The 7753-nt window shown below is 36.2% G+C and overlaps 1 long non-coding RNA gene and 1 pseudogene across 1 annotated transcript; both read left to right on the top strand.

Moving 5' to 3' along the window:
- The first annotated feature begins 333 nt into the window (after positions 1–333).
- Positions 334–4243, top strand: LOC127158354 (uncharacterized). The gene is made up of 7 exons (XR_007826143.1): positions 334–471; positions 1084–1116; positions 1207–1282; positions 1373–1482; positions 1572–1714; positions 2884–2965; positions 3755–4243. It is a non-coding gene; the product is annotated as an uncharacterized LOC127158354 (long non-coding RNA).
- A 2028-nt stretch (positions 4244–6271) lies between these two features.
- LOC127158353 (transcription factor Adf-1-like) lies at positions 6272–7498 on the top strand (annotated as a pseudogene).
- Positions 7499–7753: the final 255 nt, after the last annotated feature.

Here is a 7753-nt window from a genome sequence, read left to right as displayed (position 1 = left end):
TAATTTACACAGATATGACAACTAAAAATAACCTGCAGGGAACGTTCCCGGGAACGTTCTCTGTAGGTTATAAAAATAAAACCTAAAAATTACCTGCATGGAACGTTCTGGGAACGTTCTTTTTAGGTTATAAAATTAAACCAAAAAATAACCTGCAGGGAACGTTCTGGGACATATACATGCTAGAGAGATATTCAAGGCTTTAGAATGTTGGTGACGTTCCAGAAACGTCATGGGCTTGTCCTCTACAGACGTTGCTAGTTAGTCCCATGGGGAACTTTGTAAGGACGTGATCCCATGGTCTACCCAGCATACACAGTATGTTGTGAGGACGTCGCCAGTTGGTCGTCATTTGGTCAGCGTGACATTACTTGACAACTTCGTGAGGACGTCGAGGTAACGTTCCCTTTTCAGAATTTTGGCTAAGTCACTTTAACGGTTAACTTCCAGCAGACGGACACGAAGGAAAAGGTAAGCGCTATAAATCTATTTTTATTCATCGTTTTTGCTGATATAACGTTAGATATCATGTAAGATGAGTAGTTTTTTGTATTTTCGTAGGTTTTCTATATTAATTTCGTAAATAAATGCCATGTTTGGTTAGCTTATGTCGCGGTCTGAGGTAACGTTAACTGCTAAAATCAAGAGATAAAATTGTATTCCTTCTTTTTAGTTTAGTTTGAAATGTAACACAATAAACTATACATTATTCACTGTCAAATTAAAACTTCAACCGTAATAGTTTGTTTGACTGCCTGCCACTCTCGCTTTATGTTGCTCATGCTAGCCATATTGTAAGCTTGAATATAAACTACTGTTTAAACGTTTAATTAGACCGATGCTAGCGAAATCACCTTCAGTGTATGTGGGAACAATAATTTCCGCATTTTCCCCTCCAGCAACAGACCTGTAAATTGTGTAATTTGCTCACTATTGGTGTTAAAGGTGTTACATGCTTGCTTTTTATGCTAGTTAACGTTACTTTTCATTCACAAATAAGATCTGATACGTTCGTTTTAACAAATCTTTTAATAAATAAGTGGTAAAATTTATTTTAATAAACAAGTGGTTAATTTTCTTTAGGTCCTGACTGCCAATGAACCAGGCAATGATTCAGTGAGTTGCTTATTAGAAAAGATGCCCATTTGTTACTACCTAGTAGACTAAATATTTTATTCATTGTTGTAAAACTAACATTTTTGTCAGCAGGTGGAGAGACAGTCTGGGCAGCACCAAGCAGACAACTATTATGATTATGAGTAGGGATAATTATCGAGAACAGGTACTGATTTGGCTCCTGACTTGTTCAGTACTGAAAAACTGATATATGCTGCTATTGGTGTTTTTGTATTGTTGATTCTTTCCTCTATAGAAATAACTGCATATCATCCAAACCACCTCCAAATGAATGGCTGCAAGGATCCAGGATCAAGAGATAATCCATCACGAAAACTGTGTTTCATAGGAATCAGCGAATCCTGGGTGAAAAACTAAACCTCATTGTTTCAGTGACACTCAGGCACAACTATAGATTTAAATTGATTTTACTGGCTTATATGTTTATATTTCAGGCCTGCCTGACCATTCTGTTGCCCTGGATGTGAAGACACGCTGGAACTGCATTTCTCATGGTTGAAAGAGTTGCGCATCGATATCCAGACATACAAGAAGCCTTCCTGGACCCACACAACAAAATGCTCAGGAGGAGAGGCAGGTAATCCACAGGGTTGGATTTTACAATTTACTCATAACTAGATAGATATCACTTCCAGATCAAAAATTAGGGGTCCACCGATACCGGTATGAGGTACTGTACGAGCTTGATGAGTTAATTTCGTTTTCTCACAGACATTACTCAGAAGTTTGTAGTTCTGTCAGATATGTCAAAAATAAATAAGTAAAACAATGCACAAGTTATCTAAAGATAGGGAGAGAGAGGGGGGCGGGGGAGCGCAGTTCTGTTGGGTGATCTTTATTGATGTTCACTCACTTAGCACATGCATAATTTGGATTAAAACTAATTCGGAAATATAAAATTTATAGGGGCATCCACTATAAAGCATACACAACTTTATTGGTGAAAATATCACTGTTAGGAGATTTATAACAAGTAGTTCCCTGCATTATTACAACAAAACGCATGATTACAGTAGCTGCTGCAATGGAGCAGCTCTAATGCTAATAAATTAAAGACGATGTACTATAGAGCAAAACATGAACAGTGAAAGTAACAAAAACTTAGGTGTAAGTGTTAAGCAAAAACTAAGTGTAGATATAACTGAAAGATATACAGTCAAATCAAAAATTATTCAGACACTAGTATAATTTTTATTTTTTTATTTTTTTATTAATGTGCAGGACACTATAGTTCATTTATGTAAATCAGCAAATTAAAGTTAAAGTGTGACATATTATACCTCCAAAACATTTTCATACAGTAAAATTGATCACTTGGGATCAAAAATAAGTTCCATTTTGCAGAGAAAAGCTTGTGAGTGATTTACGACATGTATAAATTGCCGTTCCAGCTGAATGCACATGATGGAAATTTACTACTAATCAAAGAAATTGGCTTTACTGACTATACACACATGATAATTACATGCAATTTATCGTGCAGCCCTACTCTAGCCCTATGCCTAAATCATACACAAAATCACTTTGCTGTTTTAAACTAAATATCCTAGCTAGGACACATAGTAGTAAGATAAAATTCTCTATGAATAAGGCCCCAGAATCTGCCTTTCCTTTAGAAGCTGGAGAACCACTTAAGATTTCATAAGGCACCTTGACAGTTTGTGGCCACCATCAAAAAAAGTCTGGGGTGACTTATCCAAATTCTCTGTTTTTTTTTTTTTTTTGTTGTTGTTGTTTTTTGTGTAGATTCAAAGGAAAGGTGATAAATGAGGAAGTCTGGGAATGACTGAAGAAGGCAGCCGTGAGGGAAGGCAGTAATCATCAGAACGTAAGTTCTTTGAGAATGTGTGCATTGTTTATTACAAGATGTGTTTTCATTTAAATGTAGTAATGTATACTGTTGGTCAAACTTTGAAATTAATCTTAAAATGTAAATCATTTCTGTGATCAAAGCTGAATTTTCAGCATCATTACTCCAGTTGTAAGTGTTCAAAATCATTGTAATATGCTGATTTGCTGATTTGAAGAAACATTTCTGATTATTATCGGTGTTGTTGAAAACAGTTGTGCTGCCTAAATTTTTGTGTACACTACAGTTCAAAAGGTTGGAGTCACTAAGATTTTTTTTTTCTTTGGGAAGACATTAATAGCAAGGATGCATTTAATTGATCAAAAGTGATAGTAAATACATTTATAATGTTACAAAAGATTAAAAAATTATGTTTGTTTTTGTATTCATAAAATAATTCTGAAAAACCACAATTTACACAGAAATATTAAGTAGCACAACTGTTTTCAACATTGATAATCAGAAATCTTTCTTGAGCATCAATTAATCATATGAGTGATCATGTGACACTGAAGACTGGAGTTAAGGCTACTGAAAAATTCAGCTTTGCCTCACGAGAATGAAATACATTTTAAAGTGTATTTTGAAAAACAACAGAAAACATTTTAAGTTAAAAATATTTCACAATATTACAGTTTTGTACTGTAAGTTTGATTAAATAGACTTGAATAGACTTCTATCGAAAAACATTGAAACACAAAGACGGCAGATATTTGACTGATTGTGTACATACATTAGCAACATTAACAGGGTGATCCTCCCTTTCAGGTGCCAGAGAATGATATTGGCAGTACAGGCTCAATATGGCGAAGAGGAGGAAGAACATATTTGACATCAGAGTACTTGGGTACTATGGTCCTTTGGTAATGACAATATTGTTTAGGTTTTGCTTTTGATAGTGAAGCAGTATTGAAGCACATCACCATCAGATATTTGTAGCAGGTGTTTCATACACAGGACACTCAGGAAACAAATTAACTTAAAGTAATAAAGAAGTCACTACTGAATTGTTTCCTTTCTTATCAGTGTCTTTTTTGTACCAGATTATAGGGAGTTGTCAATGAGTATTGATTAATTATTGATCATTTTTACAGATAAAATTAACTATACCCATCAATAATGAGAAACTTTTCAGTAAAATTAAAACAGTTCAGTAAAATTTACATGATTTATGTATTGATGTGTTGAATTATCTGTGCTCATGACTTGGTAACACTTTGCATGGTTAAAGAATAGGTGTAATGTTCAAAATGTATTCGCTTATACCTGTTCGCTTATGCTGTTTGTAGAAATAACACTGAATAAATGCTGATTAATAAATGAATGCACTGTTTTTGCTCATTTAATGTTTAGAATATAATGTTTTTGTAATGGTTTGCATGTATGTATTGAATATATTCACTAAAATCTCCTATAGTGATAAAAAAAACATTAGAATTAAGTGTTCTATTTTTTTTATAGCAGAAAATGTTTATGAGTTTGTCATTTATATACCGATTTAAAGGTGGTAGGAGCACATCCTCTGGACCAGACTAAAGGTGAGAAGTAAAAATCTAAAATATATTGAACGTGGTAGTTTGGTTGTTAGGACGTACTAGTTTGGTCGTTAGGACGTACTTGTCACGTCCCACCAACATAACACTGTAACGTCGCCACGACGAATATGGGAATCACAAAGTTACGTCGCTGGTACGTTGTTTGGTACGTCGCTGCGACGAATATGGTCCGGTCCAGTAACGTTGTCACGACGTAACTGTGTTAGCTGGGGTGTACCTAAAGGTCCACCCTACATGGTTTTACTAATTTGTGCGTTTCACTCAGCCTTGTTAAGTTGACTGAAGGAACACTTCTTAAGTAAAGCTAACAATGTTAGATTTTTGTAGAAACCACTCAGTTTTATTAAGTCCATGACGTTACATGCATTTTTTAAGTAATGTGAACATGGATGTATAGAGTGAAACTAACGACAGTGAAAGTTCAATTTTTTTGAGTGCATTTATGAATATAAATATTACAAAAAAATTATGTTACTTCGTTATTTAGAAGTTATTATGTATAGGGGTTAGATGTGTGAACTAGTAATTAAAGTCAATGTTGAGTGATGCTGTCGAGATCATCATGGGTTACTCACCTGTTATAACGTTCAGATTCACTTCACAGTAGGAATCTGGTGTTGCAGAAATATCAGTTCCAAGGTAGTAGATGCCAGAATCCTTTTCACTCAGATCTCTGATGGTCACAGTGAAACGTGCTGCTCTTGTGTCGTCAAGCAGAGAGAATCTTCCAGAATGAACCCATACGTTTTTAATATTTGTCCTGATTTGATCTGTGCACTCTGACCATTGTCCTCTACAAAAATACTTTTCATTTGCTGCATATCCATCATATGTGCATGAGTGGGAGGCTTCACCTCTTGAATATCCTGTCCAACTGCTGGAGCTCACAACACCTACAACAAAACAGTATCTTAATACAACACTGATATATTCATGAGACTGAATAGAGATGAACTTTTAAATTGCATTTAAAGTTTTTCAGTCAATTCAACAACACAAACTGTAGTTTAACTCTCTGTGCTGTTTTTAGTGATTTGTTCAGACTCTTACCAGGATTCATCAGCAGAGTGAAAATCCAGATGATCTTCATTCTTCTCTCTTATTGAATGATCTTCTCTGTTGTTAGTAGATTCAGTTCTTCTGAAGCTCTCGATGTGTGTTCAGATGAGCTCTGAGTGTTTCTTTCCTGGTTACATGTTTAACATGAACTGCTACATGTGACAGAGACGCCCACTTCCTCTGACAGAGAGAGATAATAAATAGAGAAGTAATGGTAATATATGTTCATATGAAAAAGCAAGGCTCATGGACAGTAGAATACAACTTTGTCTTTAAAGCATTATTTGAGAGATTTCAACAAAAACATTTATTCAGAGACTAGAAATTCACAGTGACATCTAGTGGACACACTTAAGGCCTGTTCACACCGGGACGAATATCGCGCGCGATTATCGCCGACGTTTAACGCGCCGTGACTAAACAAAGGGCGCCAATGTGAGTGTACACACCGAAGCGCAAAACGCTAGGCGTAAAAGCGTAATTTTTTAAAAAACGCCTCGGGCTCGTTTTTTGATTTGACGCGCCGCGTTAAAAACTGGCCGACCAATGAGATTGGTGCTTTTGTTCACGTGCCCGGAGCTGCTGAAGTTACAGTAAAACACGACTTGGTGGCGCTCAAGCACAAAATGTGTTGCCAAAATCACTGCAAGAAAGAGGAAAGTAAATCAAGATGCCCAAGATGAATGTAGAGTTGCTAGTATCATTAGTTTCTGAACACAAATAGCTTTTTGATAAACGCGACAGCGTCTACAAAAACCTTGATAAGAGGGAGTTGCTATGGAGAGGAATTGCAGATCAAATAGGATTCGATGGTGAGTTTCAGTTCACTTAATTTTCTTTACATTTGCTTGTAACTTTTCCTGCAAACTTATGATCATAGACATAATTTGTGTGTTGTAGTGGAGGAGGTTAAACAGAAGTGGAAAAGCTTACGTGATACGTACACGAGGAAAAAGCGTGAGGATGATTGCCGGAGTGGACAGGCTGCTAACAACAAGAAGCCGTGGAAGTTTATGAAGGTGATGGAGTTCCTCGCAACATCAACTGAATTTCGAAGGTATTAACATTAGAACATTACATAGGTAATATAATCTATAATATAATATAATATAATATAATATAATATAATATAATATAATATAGTATAATATAATATAATATAATATAATATAATATAATATATAGGTAATATTATTATAGCTATACGATATGTAATGCGTTGACATTAAACAGTGATTAACATGGAAACATGGCATGATCCCTGTACACCTCTAGTTCAAAATATTAGTTTGTGTCCACAGTGTGAATGATTGTTTCTGAATGTAAACTGAATTTATCTTTACAGTGTTCACAGCAATATTTCTGCTGAAAACATGGGTGAAGTGGTTGAACAAGTGGTGGTCCAAAATAATGTGAGTGAAAGTGAGGAGGCATCAGCAAGCACGTCTTCAGGATCATCCATCACAAGCCCAACTGTTTTGAGGTCCAATGTAAACAAAAGAAAACGGTCAGAGACGCCAGACCTTTTGGAGAGGTACATCATATCCAAAGAAGCCAGGGAAAGCATGAAAGAGGAGCGCAGAAAAGAGAAGGGGAGCGCAGAGAGCAACGAAAAGAGCAACAGAATGATGAAAACTACTTGTTTGCTCTTGGCTTGATACCAACACTAAGGAGATTGTCCCCAGCCCAACAGTCTTTGGTCAAACTCCAGATACATCAGCTGTTGCATGATGCTGAGTTTGGCCAGCCCTCTTCTGCTTTTTTTCCTCACCAGTCGCCTGTGTCCTACCATCAGGTGACCCCGCAGACCTCTACAAACTATGGGTGCTCTGCCAGTTCTTGGCCACACCAGTAGATGTTTATTGTATTTTTATTTTATTTCTGAATTTTTAGGAGTTTTTTTTTTTACATTCAAGAAATATAGTTGAAAATGTCTATTTCATGTAGGAGCCGATGATCCTCCCGTGAAGTCACATACACAGGAACTCTCGCAATGCCAGTGCGAGATCGTAAAATAATAAACTCTTATCAGACAGGAAGATCCAGGAAGGCCCAGGAGGAAAGACCATTTGCTTATCAACCACCTGGCCCATCCTTTCCTCTAGCAACAGGGGGCAGGTCACTACAGAGAAGAGGCCAAGGATCTAAGCTA

This window comes from Labeo rohita, unplaced genomic scaffold, assembly GCF_022985175.1.
Source record: "Labeo rohita strain BAU-BD-2019 unplaced genomic scaffold, IGBB_LRoh.1.0 scaffold_1470, whole genome shotgun sequence".
Taxonomy (NCBI): Eukaryota; Metazoa; Chordata; class Actinopteri; order Cypriniformes; family Cyprinidae; genus Labeo; species Labeo rohita.
Note: the sequence above shows the minus strand (reverse complement) of the source record. Positions and strands in the feature narration are given on the sequence as shown.